The sequence below is a fragment of the Lemur catta genome, chromosome 6 (genome assembly GCF_020740605.2).
Source record: "Lemur catta isolate mLemCat1 chromosome 6, mLemCat1.pri, whole genome shotgun sequence".
NCBI lineage: Eukaryota > Metazoa > Chordata > Mammalia > Primates > Lemuridae > Lemur > Lemur catta.
The window spans coordinates 80,228,092-80,250,416 of NC_059133.1; the positions used below are offsets into that span (position 1 = coordinate 80,228,092).

At 38.5% G+C, this 22,325-nt stretch overlaps 1 non-coding gene across 1 annotated transcript; it reads left to right on the forward strand.

Moving 5' to 3' along the window:
- Positions 1–663: 663 nt before the first annotated feature.
- On the forward strand, positions 664–766 carry LOC123640950. Its single transcript, XR_006736176.1, has one exon. It is a non-coding gene; the product is annotated as a small nucleolar RNA U13 (small nucleolar RNA).
- Positions 767–22,325: the final 21,559 nt, after the last annotated feature.

Here is a 22,325-nt window from a genome sequence, read left to right on the forward strand (position 1 = left end):
TGGTGTATAAAGTTTTTGTGTGTGTCAGGATTTTGTTTGCTAATATCTTATTAAAGACTTTGTGTCTATGCTCATGAGGGATACTGGTCTGTAATTTTCTTTCTTTGTGATGTCTTAGTCTGGCCTTAGCATCTGGGTAAAAGTGACTTTAGAAAATAAATGGAGAAGTGCTCCTTCCTCTTCTTTCTGAAAGAGTTTATGTAGTGTTTGTATTATTTCTTCACTGAATTGCTGATAGAATTCATTAGTAAAGCCAGCCAGGCCTTGGCTTTCTTTTATAGGAAGAATTTTAATTACTAACTGAACTATCTTCTCTTGATGTAGATATATTTATAATTTCCATGGATAAGTACTATTAATTTGTGTAATTTATCTAATTTCTTCTCATAAAATTGCTAATAATATTGTTATTATTTTTTAAATTTCTCTAGGATCTGCAGTGATGTTTCCTCTTTTATTTCTAAATGGATAGTTTATATCTTTCTGTTTTATTCACGGTCAGTCTCACTAAAGATTTATCGATTTTTTTTGCTCTTTGCAAAGAAACAACTTTCAGTGTCATAAATTTTCTTTTTTTCCATTTCATCTTATTGATTTCTGCTCTGAGCTTTATTATTTCCTTCTTCTACTTTCTTTGCTCTGCTCCTGCGTAGGTAAAGATTGATCCTTTTGTAGTTCATAAGCATGATGATCCTGTTTTCACACTGATGTATGAAATGTGCTCCCTCAAACTTTGTTACGATGTCAGCACACTACCTGACTGACATGAAATAAAAAATATAGAAGTTTAAAGAATGATTACTTCCCATTCTTGAATGAGACGATTCTTTGAGGAGAATGTGAAATTTAGGCTGGACCTTGAAAGGAAAGAGTAGATTATGATTGTGTGTGTGAAGGTATGAGAGGATAAGAGATGGTAGAGAATAACAGATATACCGGGAGGAGGGAATGACACCAGGAAGGGCAGGCACGTACAGAGTGTATAGGAAACAATGAATAGTTCACTTCGTGAAATACAGACCAAATATATCAGCAATCATAGTTAATATAAATGTAGTAAAGTCTCCAATTAAAAGACAAATATTCCATCTTTATGGTGAATTTGTCAAATTAAAGTTTTGTCTAATTTTATTTAAAATAATTTGCCGCTATGCTATTAGATATTTTAGAACTGCTATGTCTAGTGATTGAATAAGTTGGATTTGTTGCAGAATAGGAGGCTTCAACATTAGAGAATATATTAACATAGTTAATCACATTAACCAGATTAAAGGAAAAAAGTCTTGTGTTTATATCAATAGATGAAAAATCATGAGGAAAAATATTAACAATTATTTTTGATTTTTAAAAAATCTTAGGTAATTTTCTTAACTTTATAATGGCATCTTTATAATTATATCTACCTAAAAGATGTATACCAAACATAATTCTTAGTGCTGGAACATTAGAACATGTCTTTAAAAATAAAGCACAGGAATAAGGTATCATTCACCATTGTCCTTGGGGACCTAGATCGCACAAAAAGAAAATAAAAAGAAATAAAAACACTAAGGATTTGAAAGGAAAAAAAAAAAATCTTCTTTTTGAAGATGATGGGACACCCAAAATTATCTAGCAATAATTCACTTAGCAAAATGTGAAAAGTTTGTATTATTAATGCACAAATTTAGCAAGGTTACCAGATACAAGATTGACATAGTAAGTCATTTTCATTTTTATAACACTAATAAGAAACAACTAGAAAATGCAATTTGAAAAAGGAAACTATTTACTACAGCAACAAGAATAATGAAATTTCAATCCATAACAAACACAAAAAAATGTATAGTCTTTTATGGAATAATTATAAGATTTATTGGAAGACAATAAAAGAGACCTTAATTGAGAGATGTACTATATTCATTGGCAGGAAGAGTCCACATTTTTAAGATGTCATTGCTGCTAAAATTGACCTAGACCTATAGAATTTGTTGTACAACTTAATTTGTCATTTATATTGAAAAGCAAAGGATCACAAATTGCCAAGACATTCCAAGTTACTACAGCTTTTGGTGAGGATTTTCTTTAACCATTAAGATACATGGGACATGAAATGAGTCAAAATTCAAACTATTGTGTGGGTTATGTGAAGCTCTTGGATATCAATTCCAAATGACTTTCAGCCAGTCCACCGTTAGTTCAACCACTATCCATCCGATTATTTTGGCATTTATACACAATGGCATTTTTAGAAATGGTCTCACTCTTGAATTTCATGTTGTGCCTTAAAAGCAAATACAGTTGACCCTTGAACAATAAGGGTTTGAACCCTGTGAGTTCACCTATACGTTCTGTGTTTGTAGGTTTTGCATCTGTAACCCAACCCTGATAGAAAATATACTATTTGCTGGATGCAAAACTAGCAGACACAGAGGGCCAACTTTTCCTATACAGGAGTTCCACAGGGCCAACTATGGGACTTGAGTATGCTCAGATTTTGGTATCCACAGGCAGTCCTGGAACCAATCCCCTGTGGATTCCCAGGGATGACTGTATTTGGAGACAATTTTGGGTCATCAGTAATTATGCATGTTATCATGGTCATATGCTAATTTTTATAACTTGTGGTCATGATCTTTGTCTCTTTAACACCTTTAACACTGTCAATATGATTTTGAGAAGTGTTTCTACCTTAGGGTTTTATCAGGATTTTTAATTTACGATTTCTAGTTTTTCCTCAAATGAATCATGTATCACTAAACAATTTTTATTCAAAATTATTGGGAAGATACTGAAAAATTGACATCTTATTGGTAGTCTTGCACACGGAATAAATACATCACATCTAATAGTCTCTCATTACTTTAAAGTTTCTTTTTATCTATTCAGAAGGACCACTGCAAATTTTCCTGGCTCTAGTTCCATTGCTTGGCATGTGATAAGCAATCTTTTTGCATTAATCTCAGTAATAGAATATAATCCAGCTTTATCCATTTCTTAGAATCTTCCCTTCTTAGGTCTTGTAGAAAACTTGGTCGCTGTTTTGCAGTATAATCTGGAAATTCTTCCAAAAAGTAATCAATTTACATCCTACTGCAAATTTTCCTGCGTTTTTGCACATACAACAGCTTTGTGTTTTAATGCCTAATTATAACTCTCTATACTCTATGGTATGTATATGTGTATAATATACATACAGTTGTAGTCTTCATAATATATCTTTTTAAAGATATTTAAATGGCAGTTAAATTCAGCAAAAATGACTGCCAAAATGCCTGTTACCCAAGTGATGTGAGATTGAGAAGTGCTATAATGGAGTCTGCATACATGTGGGAAATGGTAGTCACACCATGGTACAGCATAGCTGAGAGTAATAGTGAGAGCATCAACTTTAAGTTGCAGTTTGATCTCAGAAATATTAAAATGTGAAAAAATATATCTTAGAATCAATTAAACACTTTTATCCTCCAGTATTGGGGTGAAAGAAAAGGCATTTTGGAAGGAGGCTGAAGCACAAGTCAATGCTGCAGTCATGGAGAATGAATGGGGTCTAATTTTCTAAAATTGGCCTTTCCCCTCAGAAGAGTAAATCAAGGCAATAAGAAAAAAAAAAAAGGATCTTGAATTAAAGGAGTGAGTCAGAGAGATCATTCCCCTGGCAATTTGTTCAAACTCCTGTTAGTCTGGGCTCCTGTAGACAGATGTTTTTGCACACTAGGGGGCTCTAATACACAATATGTCAAATGAAAATACTGACAGCCTGTTTTTTGTTTGCCTTTAAAATTTGTTCCCTAAACAAATATTTATTGAGTATGAATTGTTAGGCTTTAAACTTTGTAATGAATATAAAAATGGCTATATTCTGTACTCAGGGTATAAGAGATTTACAATTTGATGAGGGAGATAAAGCAAGGATAAAGTTAAAATAAAGAGAAGCATGAGACAAGTTAGAAAACTAGACCAAAGAATTATAAAAATTCGAAAGAGTAGTGAATCTTTGTCTAGATCATCAAATTTCGTTGACTTGGGAAAAGATGTAAACATCTCCCTAATGAAGTGGCCAGGCCCTGTATTTCAGGGGATCCTTGGACTGAGGTTTGCCGGAGGGATAAGAGCAGAGGGAGCCACGTCCTACAAGCGCCCTTGGGGGCCAGCCGGATGGGGCTGGGACACATGCCAGGCACCACTTTTCTCTTCTTGTCGCCGCCACTGTCTCCTTCCTTCCCTTTTCTTCAGACTTCCCTCCTTTCTTTGTCTCCCCTCTCGGGTACTCCAGACCATAATGACTTGACAGTGACTCTAATAGTCTTAATCTTACAGGTGACATTCCGGACTAAAGCATTTGCCCACCCTGGCTCCAAGGTAAATTCTGGGATAACTTTTTGTCCCAGAAAATTATTGCAGCCACCAACACCCCTTGCTGTTGTTATAACTGCGTGCACATTTTCTAATGTTATCAGAATTGCAATGTGTCATGGCCCTTTGAATTAGAGAAGCAAAGTGGCAGAGCAGGAGCACAGCTGTAGAAACCCTGACCTCCTGCCTTTACCATCACACCTGCACCCTGTTGCCCACTCACCACCTAGGCTACATTCTGGGTGACTGGACCACCCCAAGTTAAAAATCCATTCTGAAGTATTTTCCAAGAACCCAGGGGGCCTACTCAGTTCCAGGAGCCCAAGACAAAAAAATTCTCTGCTTTCTCATTTTGGCTTTCCTTCTTAGGTTTGGTGATTGAGACACAGCTATTTAAAGATTTGTTATATTATTTATTCTAAATTTTTAATTTAAAAGAATCAACAAGCTTTCAAAATTTTGCAAAAATAGTACTTCCATATATCATTTACTCAGAACCAACAGTCATTAATGTTTTGCCATTTTTGCTTCTTATTTATCTTTCTAATTATTGTTGCTATTATTGTTGCTGAAACATTTGAGAATAAGTTGCAGATATCATTATCCTTTACTCCCAACTATTTCAGTGTATATAGCCTAACAAGAACATTTTTTCCTACATAAAAATAGTATTATAATAAAATGTTCAGGAATTTAACACTGATATAATATTATCTAACATACAGTTCATATTCAGATTTTACCAGCTGTCTCATTATTTTATAGTGATGTTTTTTCTGTTCCAGGGTCTGATGTATGATCACACATTGCATTTAAGTGTCGTGTCTCTTTAGTCTCCTTTTACCTGAAACTGTCCTATCTTTCTTCATCATTAACATTGACACTTTTTAGTTCGAGTCAATTGAATGTCTCTGAATTTAGGTTTGTCTGATGTCTTCACATGATTAGATTCAGTTAATGCATTTTGGGCAGGAATTTAATATATTCTGAGAATATTCTATCAGGAGGCATAAGATTCCCCTCCATAGGGATTAAACCATTTTATATACCCCAAACAATATAAGAGTGTCCATTTCTCCGCAGGCTCACCAGCAGACTGTGTGGTCATGGTTTTGAATTTATTGCCAATATGACTGGTTGAAAAGTTACATTCTGATGTAGATTTTAAAAAACAAACTTCATGGAAGTAGAATTAGAAAGCAATAGAATTAATCCATTTTAAGCACACAGTGTGATGAATTTTGGCAACACATGTAAAATACAAAATATATCTACCACTCTATAAAAAGTTTCTCATTCCCCTTTCAGTAAACTCCCTTGATTTCTGGCCCCAAGCAACCCCTGATCTGCTTTCTGGCACTATATGTTATATTTCTATACTCTAGAATTTCATACAAATGGAATCATAGATGCTATAATTTGGATGTTTGTCTAAGGTTCATTCCTTGTTTTGCTCCGTACAAGGGCTTTGCCATTAGTCCAAAGTCTGGGATCCAGACGCCATTCTTAGGAACCCCACATAACCTAATACAAGTTTACAGCTCTGTCTGATTGCAGGTTCTGCAGGTCCCTGCTAAGCTTCTATCAAACAGAGCAGGGGAGCCCTTTTAAACCCATGAGGCAACACGGTCCTGGGATCCTGCCATTTAAATGTAACTGAGCACTATTCAAATCCCTCAGCCACTTGCCTACGCTGCCTCACTGCTGCCTGGCCCCTCTCCCACTGCTCCCCGTCTGGCCAGGTGCAGCTAGTACAGGGGTCAGGGCTGGAGCCAGGGGAAAGAACCCCCCACCAGACTGCTTCCATCCACACAGGTTGGCACCAATCGAATCCCCACTGAAAATTTTTCCCAGGGCTCCTGTAGGGATATTTGGAGGCTGGGGCCTCCGGCCCTCTTCCTCGCAGTCTGAGTCCTGGACTTAAAAAAAACATTTTCTCTCCTGGGAGCTTCTTGCTACCTGGAGGCTTCTGTAACTTTGGGGCCATGTACCTTTCAAGGTCCTTCTTCTTTACAAAATGTCAGTCTTGGGCGGCTTTTTCGCCCATTCCTTTTGACTGTCTCAAAGGACTCTGCCAGTTGTTCTTGCACATTCAAGCGCCCATCTGATGTTGCCACAACTTGCCTGCCCTGGCTATGGGTTTCCTCTGGCCCAAATTGAGTTTGCTGCCAGGAGAGACCATTATGAATCCCGAGTCATAATTTACTGGGCCTGGGATTGAAGAGTTAGTTCAGGTGACGCCCACCTCAGCCCCTCCCATGATGCCAAAATGGTGGCAGGGGCAGGTGTTTCTTCCCCCTTGCTGCACGCCACTGGGTGGCAAGCCACATGTGCCCACTCTCCTTCCTGCCAGGTCCACCCCTGAGCTGGGGCCCCTCCCGGAGCCTTGCCCTGGCCAGCTGTGGTGGACCCAGCAGGGGAGGGAGGACCTCATCTATCAAAAATCATACAAGCACAGATCATTTTGTATACCATAAACAATGAGTTTATCGCAAGCAGAGAGCTTAAGACTCAACATTTTAACTCTATAGTGGCAGGTCAACCATTTGAGCTCTGAATTTTAAAAGAACCAACAGCTGATTGATATCATTTCTTTGTCCTGGAATTGTATTTGCTGACTTCTTTATAATGAATCTGATCCTCTGGGGAGAAGGGTCTTCAGTAGCTATTCCTTTTGGACCATCAGTTTCCATATTTGCCCTTTGGTTCTGCATATCTGTGCCTCAGACATTTATTGGACCATACTTGGGTTTTAAGAAGAAAGTCACTGAACACCCAGTTCAAACCAATCAGATTCCATGTCAGATGGCTGAACCGTCATTCTATACAAAGCCTTTGCCTGGTATTATCATGAGAGGGATTTTGCCCTTTGGCTGCATCTTTACACAGCTTTTCTTCATTCTGAATAGCATTTGGTCACACCAGATGTATTACATGTTTGGCTTCCTATTTCTGGTGTTTATCATTTTGGTTATTGCATGTGCTGAAGCAACAATACTTCTTTGCTATTTCCACCTATGTGAGGAGCATTATCATTGGCAACGTGTTGAAATATTGGTCTATAATTTTCTTTTTTTGTTGTGTCTTTTCCTGGCTTTGGTATCAAGGTGACACTGAATTCATAGAATGAGTTGGGGGGGATTTCCTCCTTGATGTTATGGAATAATTTCTGCATTATGGGTACCAGTTCTTCTTTGTAGGTCTAGTAAAATTCAGCTGTGAATCCATCTGGTTCAGGGCTTTTTTGGTTGGGAGATTTTTTAAATTACTGTTTTGATCTTGGTGCTCATTATTGGTCCACTCAGTTCTAATTTCTTCTTAATTGAGTCTTGGGATGTTGTGTGTTTCCAGGAATTTGTCTATTTTCTCTATGTTTTTAAGTTTGTGTACATATTTTCATAGTATTCACAGATGATATTTTGTATTTCTGTGATGTCAGTTGCAATATCTCTTTTTTAATTTCTGATTGAGCTTATTTGGGTCCTTTCTCTTCTATTCTGGTTAATCTAGAAAGAGGTTTATCAATTTTGTTTATCTTTTCAAAGAACCAACTGTTTGACTGATCCTTTGTATTTTTTTTTCCACTTCATTTCCTTTTGCTCTGAGCTTTATTTTTTTTCTTCTGATGGCTTCGGGTTTGATTTGCTCTTCCTTTTCCTGTTCCTTGAGAGTGACATTAGGTTGTTAATTTTGTGATCTTTCTGTGTTTTTGATGTGAGCGTTTGAGGCTATGAATTTTCCCCTTAGGATTGCTTTTGCTGAATCCCATAGATTTGATATCTTGTGTCCCCTCTGTTGTTCAGTTCAAGGAATCTTTTGACTTCCATCTTAATTTCATTATTGGCCCAATGATTGTTCAGTAGCAGGTTGTTTAGTTTCCATGACTTTATGTAGATTTGAATGTTTCTCTTGGAATTGATTTCTAGTTCTATTCCACTGTGGTCTGAGAAAATACATGGTATGCTTTATATTTTTTTTAAATTTGTTGGGACATGTTTTGTGGCCTAAGATATGATCAATGTTGGAGAATGTTCCATGTGCTGATAAGAATGTATATTCAGTAGTTTTTAAGTAGAATGTTCTGTAAATATCTATTAGGTTCATTTGTTTTAGAGTCACATTTAAGTTTTAAGTCCAGTGTTTATTTATTTTCTGCTTCAGTGATTTGTACAGCTCTCTCAGTGTGGTGTTGAAGTCCCTACCAATTATGATGTGACTATTTATCTCTTTGCTTAGATCTAGTATAATCTGCTTTATGAATCTGGGAGGTCCTATGTTAGTTGAATATATATCCAGCATTGTTATGTCTTGTTGAATTGCTTACTTTATCATTATATAATGAACATCCTTGTATTGCTTTACTATTGTTAACTTAAAGTCAATTTTATCTGATATGAGATTGGCTATACCTACTCTCTTTTTGTTTCTGTTTGCATGGAATATTTTATTCCATCCCATCCCCTTGAATCTGTGTGAGTCCTTATGGGTTAGATGTGTTTCCTGGTGACAGAAGATACTTAGATTATGTCTTTTCATCCATTCAGCCACCCTATGTCTCTTGAGTGGTGAATTCAGACCATTTTTGTTGATTGATAGAATTGATATATAGGATGCTGTTCTGTTCATTCTGTTGGGTAGTACCTTACTGCTTTGTTTTAATTCTGTGCTATTGTTTTATATGAGCTGTGAGCTTTAGCTTTTGGGTGGTTTTACACTGGTGGGCCTCTTGTGCTGATCCATGTATAATGGAGTTCTGTGTATTTCCTGCAAGACAGGCCTGGTCGTGACAAATTCCCTCAGTGTTTGCTTGTCTGGAAAAGTCTTTATTTCTCCTTTATATGTGAAGCTTAGTTTTGTAGGATACAAAATTGTAGCCTAGTAATTGTTCTGTTTAAGAAGACTGAAGATGGAGCCCTGGTCCTTTCTGGCTTATAAGGTCTCAGTTGAGAAATCTTCAGTTAGCCTGATGGGCTTTCCTTTGTAAGTTACCTGCTGCTTTTGCCTTACAGCTTATAGGAGTGCCTGTTTCATGTTTACTTTGGCCAGTCTGATGGCTATGTGTCATGGTGATTGCCTCTTTGTGATGAATCTCCCAAGGGTCCTTTGAGCTTTTGTACCTGGATATCTAGATTTCTAGCAAGACCATGGGAGTTTTCCTCAATTATTCCCTCAAATATATTTTCCAGACCTTGTGCTGTTTCTTCTTTACCCTCAGGGATGCCTATGATTCTTATATTTGACCATTCTACATAATTGCATATTTTTTGTAGACTTTTTTCCTCTTGATTCTTTGTACTTTATTTTTGACTGACTGGGTTAATTCAAAAGAGCTGTCTGCAAGTTCTAAAATTCTTTCTTCTGCCTGGTCTAGTCTATTCTTAAAGCTTTCTACTGTGTTTTGTATTTCCTTAAGTGAAATTTTCATTTCCAGCAGTTCTATTTGTTTTTTTTTTAAATACATCTCTCTCTTTAGTACATTTTCACTCATTTTCTCAATTGTTTTTCTTGTTTCTTTGAGTTGATTTTCCATTTTCTCTTGAATTTTGTTGAGCTTCCTTACAATCTATACTTGGAATTCTTTTTTGTCATTTCAACAGTTTCATTTTGGTTGGGATCCATTGCTAGAGAGCTGGTGTGCTCCTTTGAGAGTGTCTTTGCACTCTTATTCTTCATACTTCTGGAGTTCTTGCATTGATTCCTTCTTATCTGGAGCAGTTGTCACTTCTTGTTTTTGGATTTTCTTTAGTTTAGATGGGGCTTCTCCCTCCCCCCCATTCTTAAGGATTTGTTTGTAGCATATATTGGGTAAGGATCTTTGGCTTTGCTTGTGGGTACTTTGATGGGGGTCTAGGTTCTGAATGGATACCTTGGTTATAGATATCCTTAGTGTGGTGTTTTTCTCAGTTGCTAGTTATTTGTAGGCTGTAGTGGTGGTATACTTTGTGTGTTCTCTGTCTCTTGATGAGGGAACATGGAGGTCTTTGAAATCCTTCCTCTTTCCCCAGCCCTGTGGTCTTCTTAACAGTGTGAATTACATTGGGACATCCAGTTTAATCTCGGAGACAGTAGGTGGTGCTTGTGTGCAAGAACCAGCCATGTCCTATATGACTGAATTAGTAAATGCTATAAGGAAAGGGCTGTATAAGTTGTCCTTCCTGCCAGTAGGTGGCGCTTGCCAGAAACAGCCAGCTGCAATGTTGTTTTCTGGGACCTGTGACTGGCTCTAGTTCCCTCAGGTGAAGCACTGGAATGTCCCAGGAGGTAGACAGGGCCATGGAGCTCCCAAGGGACCCCATGTTCTCCACCACAGCAGAGGTGGGTGGAGGAGTAAGGCTAGGTGGGGCTGGGTCTGAGTGAATCTGCTTTCAGGCTCCAAAAAGGTAGGCACAAGGGCTGTCTTGGCAAGGGATAGACTCCTAGGCTGCTGGGGAAAGCCACCAGGGAGGGGCTGAAGTAGCCACACGAAGCCGGAAAGTCTGCATATTGGGGAGGGGCCCTCTGAGATTCACAGTCTTTCTGTTGGGAGTGGGTTTCACTCTTCTCCCTCCTCCCATCCCTTGAGGTCTCCTTCCAGTGTCTGGCTGCAAGCAGAAGCCCAAACTCTCTGAGCTCACTGACAATAGCACCATGGGCTGGGAGCTTCCCTGCCCAAGATTCTGCCCCACACTGCAAGTGTAGTTCTCCTGTGGGGGGAGGGGTGCCCCACAAGTGTGCTGGGGCTCAGACCACACTCACTCTCCTTTCAGTTCTGCCCATACAGACTCCCTCTCCTTCTGAGATTAGTTCACAAATCTTCCCTGCATGCCCCCAAGTAACACAATTGAGTTCTAGGGGTATGGGATCTGGTCTGCAGTCCTGTCCCCAGGTCTCCTAAGTTCAATCCCTGTCTGTGCCAGGTAGAAGTGTGCTGGTTCTGAGTTGCCCATGGGGTGCTCAAGCAGGTTTGATGTCCCTCCACTTTGGGGTATACCCTGCCATGATGAAGTAGCCAGGTGAGCAGCACCAGGGAGGGGTAGTGGGCAGGGAACTTAGAGTCTGAGCATCCTTTGCTTCACTGTAGATCCTTAAGAGGAAAGGTGTGAACCCCATTCTCTGTGGAAGCCTTGGTGTGGTGGGTGTGCCAACAGAGGGTAAGCAACTGGTCCTGTGAAGCCAGGCTCAATTGTCCCTTGGGGCACCTGTGCCACTCAGCAGAAGTGGGTGGGGGGGAGCAGAAGGAAACGAGTCTGAATGGAGGAGAGCTGGCACTCTGGCCACCTCCATTCCTCCCCCTGGAAGGCAGCCTTCCTGGAAAGTCCAAGCTCTGGTGTCACACAGATTCCTCTGGTACCCACCAGGCCCTGTGGCTCCTGCAGTCTGGGCAGCAGTTGGGAAATGTTTGTATGGGAACAAGTGAGGTGACAACTGAAGGGCTGAAGCTCCCTGGGGAAGACAAAGGCACACAATGGGTAGAGAAGCAGTATGGTGCGCACAGTCTCGGCTCAGGTTTGTGGTGACAGGAAGCAACCTGAGGGGGATGGCAGCCTGGTGCTTTGTCCTCAAGAAGCTCGCAGTTCACTGGTAGCAGGTTTTGGGCTTGTGAGGGTAGAGAAGCTCTCCAACAGCTCCAGAGCTTGCTGACTTCCAGAGGTGTGAGGGAAGAAGAAACAACCCTCCCACCTACCCTTTCCACAGGGCTCCAAGTTTCTCAGGGGTTGATCTCTGCTAATATCTTGCTCCTTATTGTTCTGCTCCACACCTCTTCTGGAATCTCTGATAGGTTCTGGCACTTTTCCTCAGAATTACAACTGAGCTATGGTTTTTTTTCATCTAAAACTTTTCCTTCTTTCTGAGACGATCTGGTAACCTATGTCTCCAGTCAGCCATCTTTTTCCTCCTCAGAAGTTTTAATTTTGGTGAAATCACCCTTACCATGTTTCTTCTTTTATGGCTTGTGCATTTTGTGTGATTTCTAAGAAAACATGCTTTCAGTTTGAGATGATATTCTCCTATGTGTTTTTCTAGAATAATTATAGTTTTATCACAATATATACACATATCAAAACATCATATTGTACACCATAACTATGTGCAATTTTTGTCAATTAAAAACAATATAAAAGACTAATAATAAAACACAAAAAATCAAATTACATTGAGCTTTTTAAAAAGAATATATTTTTAGATCTACATTTAGGTCTACAATCCATTTTATAAACCTCAAATCTTTTATCACTCTAGCTTCATGAAAATCTCTTTTTTTTCCCTCTTTGTTTCTCAACAGAATCCTTCTATCAGGGGATAAGGTTGTACACAGAATCAACAAATGCCTCTAGGAATAGCTGCAAATACTCAGCTCCTTTCTGAAAGATCTCCCCTATTTGAAATTTTCCTTCAAATCCTTGCTTTCACCATCTTCTGATGACTTTAATATATGGTTTATCTGAATTTTCTAGTTATTTGTTTGGTGTCTCTGGCCTTTTATGAACTACTCCATCCTATTAGGAGTGGGCCACGTTTTCTGATTGCTTTTAATATATTTTTATTTGTCTTTAATTTTCAACAGTGTGTCTCTGTGTAGTTTCCTTTGTATTGATCTTGCTTGCAGTTACAGCCCTTCTTAAATTGGAGGCTTGATGTCATTCATCAACTGTAAAAAATTATTGCCCATTATCTCTTCAAAATGCTTTTGCCTCATCTTTTCATTTTTCCTCTTCTGAGACTCAAATTACATGTACGTTAGTTAGATCTTTTCACTGTATTGTGTATCTCGTTTTTTCCTGTGTTTTTTCTGTGATTTAGTTTGCATAATTTCTTGTGCCCCATCTTCCAACTTATCAAGTCTTTCTTTAGCTCTGTGTGATTTGATTTTAAATGTATTCATTGAGATCTTAATTTCTTTTTTTTTTTAATTTTTAAGTTCTAGAATTTCCCATTGGTTATTTTAAAAATAATTTTGGATTTTATGTTGAAATTCTCCATTCTGTCATTTAATTTTTGAATACATTAACCATACTTATTTAAATTCTGTGTCTGACAAATTTAATATTTAGGTCTCCTATGTTTCCAATTCTTTTGTCTGTTTTTTTTCTGGTTTTCAGTCAATCTTTTTTGTATGCCAGTTAATTTGGGATTAACAGCAAAAAGTTGTATATTAAAAATTGGCAAAATAACTTGAGGTTCTAGATTATTGTTTTCCTTCAGGGATAAATCATTTTGCTTCCATAGGAGGTTAGGGTACAGGTAGGTCACCTTAAATATTTAAAGACTGAACTGATACGAAGACTTCAGTCTTTGTGGTATGGTCTATTTCCAGGCCATCCTTACTCCAGTGTAAGGAATCTTTACCAAAACCCATCCTCCCTGGAGAACCCTAAACTATAATTTTTGTCCTTTCACTCTCCTGAGACTGTCGAAAACTCTGCCCTGCTTTTAGACTCTTGGCTACCCTTTTTCTTTTGAAGTTGTCAAGTGAATTGAGGGAAAAGTTGGCCCCCAAATGCTATGTTCACCTCTCATGACTACTCTCTTTTTCTAGACTTTGGCCTTTAAAATTCTCACTATCTTATTAGTTCTCTTATATCTGTACATGGATTTTCAAAAATTTGTCCATTTTTTATTATTATTCTCAATAGAGAGGTTGGTCTAGGGCAACCTAAATATACAATAGCAGAAATGGAAACTATAACTGTTTTATATGGAAATATAAAGGAATGGAAAAGAAAATGAGGTTTAATATTTTGAGTAAGGCCCTGTTTGTGACCACAGGTTAGATGGCCTGAATATACATAGACTATGATTAAAATAGAATTCCTTTAATCTTAAATTAAATACATTCTTAATTCTGAATTTTCTTATTTATCTTGTTACTGCTCCAATCCTCTAAGCCCTCAAAAATTGGCAGAATTATAGTATTTGTAGGAATCTCAAGAGGTCATTTTCATGAGTTCTAACTTTACTATCAAATAATGTTTTACAACCTTCTATGACAGGGATTCTGTATCTTTCAAAGAAATTAATCTCCATTGTAGAGAATCCTTCTTTTTCCCTTGGAAAACTGTATATTAGGATCAATGGTTAGTTCTTAAAAAGAAAAGAACTCAATGGAAGTTTAATTTTACCTTTCCAAATAAACCCATTCTGAGCAATCAGTATTGTAGGATTATGTGGAGGGAAAGAAGGAAAGAAATTGCTCTTATTCATTAAATTTTCTTTACTGTCCAAGTTCTTGATTGGGCAGTATTTTACCAAATATTTTACCAACTATTTTACCAAATAGTTGATCCTAAGCTATCCTTTTATAGGTAATTCTTCACAATTCATAAGAAAAAAGTGAAACTTTCCATGTCTGCTACATCATTTAACACTGACTTCACTTGGTGTTTGCTAGTGCTGCTTTTTGCAGCCTTTGGGAATTCGTATGTGCCTGTGAGAATGGTGTACAAACTGAGTTGAGTCAATAAAGCAAGACCTACTTGATTGAAAATTCTAATAATCCCTCCCAAATCAATCCCTACAGCACGCCTATTCATAGCTAAGCTCCTTGGTAACTGTGGACCAAAACATGCGTGAGACTCAAAAGAAAAGGAATTACTCTCCCAAACTACAGAGAAACACCCACAATCCGGATACAAAATATTTTCCAAAATTGAACCTCATCTGCATAAAGTGTGTCTCTGAATCAACAGCTAAATGAGGAAATAAAGCCCTGATATTTAAAGTCAGTAATGCTTTGGCTCATTTGCCTTTTAATATGGTGCATTTTTATGGCTGAGAGGAAATGACACACTAAAAGGGAGGGGATGGAGGTGGAAAACTGAAGGGCAAAGCCGCTGAGAGGAGAAACATAAAAAATAAGTAGTTCTAGCACATGGTATTTCCAACAGGTTTTATATTAATTAAAAAACCATTAACCAAATTTCTAATTAAAAAGACTTTGACTAATTTATAAAGATAAGTGATTCATCAGAGAATTTTAGCAACAATTTCCAAGACCCACCTTATATGTTGAACATATACATACACGCTCATTAAATAGTAAAGAGCATTACAGTAATCTTTTGATTCTTGGGCTCTACATATTTAAATATTTCCCCCACTTTAACAGCTTCATTCAGGTATAATTGGCATACAACAAACTGTACACATTTAAAGTGTACAGTTGACATATATACACACTTGTGAAGCCATCACCACAATCAATGTAATGAACATATCAATCACACCCAAAAGATTTCTCACGTCCCTTTGTATCTGTCCCTGCTGCCTCTACCCACTTCCTTCCCACACCCAGGAACCACTGATCTGTGTGTCGTCATTATAGACAGTTTGCATTTTTAAGAATTTTATATAAATAAAATCGCACCATACGTATCCTTTCTTGTCTGGCTTTATTTCATCCAGCAAAATTATTTTGAGATTCATCCATGCAGTTGAATGTATCAACTTCTTTTTATTGGTGAATATGATATGTAGATATATATGGATATATATATCATATACTATTAATTTTCACTTACTGGTGGACTTTTTTTTTTTTCACTTTTGGCTATTATGAGTCAAACTGTTGTGCATCTTTGCCAGAAGCCTCTGTCAACATATATCAGGGGCAAGAAAACACTCAGAGAGAGAAAAAGAAAACAACAAAGTAAACACACAAACTAAGAATAAACTTTCATTCACCAATATTACATTTTGGCTACATGGCTATTTCTGTGGTTAGCTGAGAATTTGCCCTTCGAGTGAGGATAATTTAATAGCACCAGACCTCTCTTAGCAAATTCCCCAGTGTCTGTACTCCTTGGCCTGAGGAGATTCTTCTCACTTTACACAACACAGGTTTAGGTTCTAGATGAGGGTCCGCCCTTGGATGTAGAAAATAGAGACCAGCCCTCATCAGGAAAGCCTTGCCTGACCACCCAAAATAAAGTAGTCCCCAGTTATTCTATATTGTATCACCATTGTTTTGTTTTTGTATTGTACTTATCACTACTTGAGTTTTCTTGTTAATTTGTTGACTGAAAAAAAAAAAGCTATCTGCCTCCCTGAACTGGAATTCTCTTCATGAAAGCGTTAGGTTTCAGTCTGAAACCATCTGTTCTTGGTGTGCTCACGGCCAAAGAATGACCAGACACGCCAAAGTTAGGCAAGCATGAAAATGAGGTTTATTGAGGAGACAAAGATAGGATTATAGGGCAAGAGCAAGATATAGGTTTACCGAGCATGGTACATATACCATGGATGATGACTGGACCCATTTTCCCAGCAGGGCAGGCAAAGGAAGGGCAGTGAGAGAGCGGTTGGCTATGGTCTGCCTCCTATTTTATAGCGTCCAGATAGGGACCTCCCTTGTGGTTCAGAGGTCACCATGGAACAACTTTGATTAGACAGTTGGGAGTCACATGACCTGAGCCTTAACTATGCATGTGGGTTCTAGGTCACTTGCTGGACTTTAAGATACCCATGTGGCTTGGCCCGTGGGCTAGAGTCCTCTGCATTCTTTTGCAGCTGGCATGCCAAGTTCTGACTGGCAGATTCATAGGGTATTTCCTCCTCCCCCAGGTATGGAGAACAAGGGTTGGGCTCCAAGATGGGGGCAACAGCACCCACTTTCATCCCTAGGAGACCCAGAATCCCTCACTATCTACCTAACAAAAGCATATACCTTTCAGTCTTATTAAGGGTCTATTTCCCTTATCCAAAATAAAACTTGGCTCACTGTAAGTGCTCAATGCAATGTATTGGAAGAGAGTTTTCTGGCTCTGGCCTTAGCGCAACTGTTGCTCCAATAGAAAGGGCTTCAAAAGAAAAATCAACTGATAAAAACAAAATTAGTACCAAAACAAAGCTCCATGTTGATTGATATCTACACACTGTCTCTGCTTATGACTTCATTGCTTGTGTCACCTGTGACGTTTTCTTGAAATCTCCTTCTTATCTCATTTCTGTCTACCAGTTGCTATTCCTGTTGCTTAACATTTCCTGTTCTGCTCTGTTTTATCTTGGCCTCAAAGTCACCACCTATACCTTCCCCTGATACCAAAGCCATGGGAGAAAGAAAAATAACCTCTTTCCCTGAATTTATTATTTCTGTAAACAATCACTGCACTTTGTGCTTCTGGCTGTTTTATTTTTTATACCCTACATCCTGCTACTTAATCCCAGGCATTCTTTCTTCACAGTCCTATACCTAAAAACACCTGTCCATTTCCTCAGCCACCTACTCAGTTCAAGCTAAACTTTTTCCCTGTCCTCACTGGGCTGCCTGCTTCCAAGTTCCCCTACTGCTTTAGTTCATTTTATATGTGACATCTAGGTAATGTTCCCAAAGTAAATTCTCACTGCGATATTCTTTTACTAAAAATCTTTAATGACTTCCTAGGCAAAGGATGCAAATGAGCAGCCTATGGTTCTAATTTAGATGGTATATATGTTTTGTTTGTTTGGCTTCCTCAGTTTTAAAGCAAATTTTTTAGCCCTTTCTTAAATACTTAAGGGATTTTTTAAATCAAAATCAGAATTTCTGATTTCTCATAAAGTCCTAAAAGATCTGCAAACACTAGGCCCAGGCTCCCACGAAGTAACAAACAGCTGAGTATTAGCTGCTCCCTGTAGACAAAGTAAATCATTTTTGGTTTGCCAAAGTCTTCACCACTCCCTATTATCTTCCTGCTGAAACCAAGTGTAATTTGTTATTTAGGGTTCTGCTTGTGCTGTTGTTTTACTCAGAGTGGAGAAGTATTTCTGTCTCTTTGTCTCTATTTCAAACATAAGAAAATGAAAGCCTGAGCAGGCTACATATTTAAATTATAATGAAAGACAATATGTTATTTGCTTATGGAAGTGAAAACAATTTCTAAGTGTTTAATATGGAAAAAGTGTGTGTGTGTGTCTTACACGTGGCAGTCGTCACTCACTTCCATCGCCTCTGCAGCCTCTGTGGGATGTATCAGGTTGTACCCGGGAGTGAATGGACCCCTCACTGGGCCATCCAGTCCTCTCCAGAGCAGAGGCCCAGTCTGACTTTTTAACCCTATCTGCTCCTGCTCCTGGTCTATCTTCAACCCGAGTTGTAGCTGAACTTCTCATGTACTGTTTTCCAGGCCTAAAACCCCTCGCCTATAGCCCCACTCTTGTCAGAAATCACAGCTCACCCCCACTTCGTCTGTGAAAAGCCTTTCCATTCAAGTCCCTTGTCAAAGGCCACCCTCCATAGCAGCCGTTACTGATCTGTCCACCAGAGATGTGCCTTCCTTCCTCTCAATTGCCATGGCGCTGTGTTTTTCCTCACTCGTGGGGCCTGTGTTCTGCTCTAGGTTTTTCCCACTGGGAATTATGTCTGGGGTCCTGGAAAGTGCCAAAGATGCAAATAATATATTTAGACATACAGGAGAATGAAGAGTGCTTAGGACAATAAATAGCAAATATAAATGTCTGGTATTTAAAGACTTATTACTCAGGACATTTTATTCATACATGCACACACGTGCTCTCTTGCATAAATACTTCTAGAAGAAATATCACATAGTGATTAAGAGCATGAGTTTTCAAGTTAATCATATTCACCAAGAATGGTACTATTCTAGCTAAGTATATTCTTGGGTAAATTACTGAATCCCAAAGAATCTGTTTCTTATCACTAAAAAAAAAAATGGGTTTGATAACGTTTCTTTTATAGTGTTGTTGAAAAGATTAAATGAATGTAAAACACTTAGCACAATGCCCGACATGAGGTAAGGCGTACACTATAAATGATATCTGTCGTGACAAGGTAATAATTTTAAAATAATTAATATACTTTCTTCTTTTGACTTTCCAAGTGCACAGCCTTTACCCCAGTACTACTAGAGGTGGGGAAAGGGAATGAATAATGTTACCAAAGGCAACTAAATAAATGAGCATTTTCTGTATTTGACACTTGAAAGTAGAATTATGCATCGAGACAGTAGCCTAGTAAGCCAGATTATCATTTTGAGAGAAGAGTTTAAAATTTCCTTAATATTCTTCTAATCCCACTCATTATTTTTTAGCATAGCAAGGCTAGCTTATTTAACCTCATAATCAGGCTTTTGAGGTTAGAGTTTTCCCTAAGGAGGCCCAGACAGCAAGATTAAAGTGGAGAGTTGGTCCCTTCCTGGTCCCAGGGGATTATGGGAGGGCGAGAGATGGAGGGAGGGAGGGAGATGAAGGAAGGGAGAGAGAGAGGGAGGGGCTCACACATGAGCTGCTGCTGGCAGTTGTCCTTTTCTCAGTCATGCTGTCACACACCCTGAATGCCCTTTCTCCCATTCTAGCACCGCTGTTGGCCTCAGTCACCACCTTGTGGGAAAGGTGGTGACTTTCTCAAAAAGGAGAAAGCACTCCTGTGAATATAATGCTGGAAGGGGTTTTCCTTCCCATACCATTAGAGCTATTTGAGCCGAAGGGGCTTGAGCTATCGCTGCTCTTTTACGGGATCACCCAGGATCGCATCTAAATGTATTTCCTGCTCTGAATCAACCAAACATGCTTTTTCAGTGCTTGTCTATGTCCTGGCATGTTCACTCCAAAAGTTTATCCAGCCCTCATCTCTCCTCTTCTTTTTTATTTAGAATGAAAATAATTTCATTTTTCGAGGAGATGAATAATATATGTTCCCCATAAAAGATGCAAACAATTATTAACACATGAAGAAGAAAGAAACTAATACCTGAAATCCATCCATCCTGTGATAACACCATTAAAATGTAATGACTTTCCTTTTTTATACCTCAGTGTGCATAGACATATTTTCATATATATATATATTTCATATAATTTATATCATATCATGCTTGCTGTTTTTGTTGGAAACAATTTTCTGGTTCCATCTTTTTTTAATTACTTCATCCCTTCTTTCTTTCTTCACATACAAAGGGACTTCAAAAAGTTTGTGGAAAATGGAATTAAAAGAAAAATATAAATAAATGAACTTTATTTCTCAGCATAAACTCCATCAAAGTCAAGACACTGTTGTAAGCAGTGGCAACCATTTAGTCCATCTCTAAAGAACTGGAGGTCTGCGGAATTAAACTACGTCCATGTGGTCTTTCTTACATTATTAACTGAAGAAAAATGGGTCCCCTTTAAAGATATTTTAAGATTAGGAAACAAAAAGGAATCAGAAGGAGCCACATAAGAACTGTAAGGTGGATGCCTAACCATTCCCCATCAAAATTCTTGCAAAATTGCTCTTGTTTGATGAAGAAATGAGCAACAGCATTGCATGGTGGAGAAGGACTCTCTGGTGAAGGTTTCCAGGGTGTTTTCTGCTAAAGCTTTGGCTAACTTTCTCAAAACACTCTCATAATAAGCAGATGTTATCATTCTTTGGCCCTCCAGACACCCAACAAGCAAAATGCCTTGAGCATCCCAAAAAACTGTTGCCATGACCTTTGCTCTTGACTGGTTCACTTTTGCTTTGACTGGACCACGTCCACTTCTTGGTAGCCATTGCTACAGTTGTGCTCTGTCTTCAGGATCGTGTTTCATCTTCTGTTAAATTCTTCAAAGAAATGCTTCAGGATCTTGAACCAGCTTGTTTAATATTTCCATTGAAAGCTCTGTTCTCATCTGCAGCTGATCTGGGTGCAACAGTTTTGACACCCAACAAGTGCAACATTTGCTGAACTTTAATTTCTCAGTCAGAATTGTGTAAGCTGAACCACTTGAGGTGTCTGTCTTGTTGGCTATTGTTTCTCCTGTTAATTATGGGTTCTATTCAATTAGAGCACCAACAACATGAATTTTCCCTCTCAAGTTGATGTGGCCAATCTGCTGCTGTGGGCTTCATCTTCAACATTGTCTCATCCCTTATTAAAATGAGTTTATCTGTTTGTAAACTGCTGATTTCTTTGAGGCATTGTCCCCATAAACTTTTTGTAAAGCATTAGTGATTTCACCATTTCTCCCCAAGCTTCACCATAAATCTGATGTTTATTCTTGCTTCAATTTTAGCCAACTTGATGTTGCTCTGATAGGGGCTCTTTTCAAACTGATGTCTTATCTTTCTTAGTGTCTCCAACTAGATCCTGTTCCAATATGTTATAACAAATTAGGACAAGTTTATTTTGGTGCAAAGAATCTTTGAAATCCATGCATAGCTTTTTCATGATACATATTTTCAGTGAACTTTTTGAACACCCCTTGTATACCCATAACATACATGTGTCATAAGTTTACCTATCTTTCTCCTGCTCACATCATCATATACACACACATATATAGACAGGAAGGAAGGAGGGAAAGAAAAAAGAAGGAAAGTTAGCTGGTAGACAGCCAGATGAGCTCCCAGCAGACAGCCAGCACAGCTCTTAGCCGTGGATGTGAGCCATCTTGAACGAACAGCTCTATCTTCAGGTGACTCCAGTCCCAGCTGCCATGAAAGGCTCCAAATGAGAATTGCCTAGCTGAGCCCAATAAAATCATAAAACCATGAGAGGTAATAAATTGTTTTAATGCACCACATTTGGGGGTGGTTTGTTATACAGCAAATAAATAATAAAACAGAAATCCATACCTATATATGAGGTGTTTTTATAACAAAAACCTGAAACATGTAACATTGACTTTGGGACTGGACAGTAAGTGGAAGCTTGACAGTTGGGAAAACTGTTAGCAAACTCTTGAAGAATAGTAAGGAAGTTATTATTGGGTGCTGGATGGAAGAGGATGTGAGTTATGTATGGCAGAACAATTAGCAACACTATCCTCCGAGTTTGTGTGGAACAGAGAAAGGGTACTTAACAAACATGTGACCTTGCTAAGCAAATTTCCAGGCAGAATGTTGAAAGTGATGAGTGGCTTCTTCTAGTGCCTATGATAAAAATAGAAGAGAACTAGAAGAGATGAGAAATACTGGTGGCCTGCCCTTCCCAGAAAGGCATAATATCCCTTGCTTAGGAGCCAATGGGATAGGAAACCCATATTTTTGGCCATATTTTTCTGTAGTAGAGCTTCCATGTTGAGCTGGCAGGGGTCATGGAGGGAAAGCA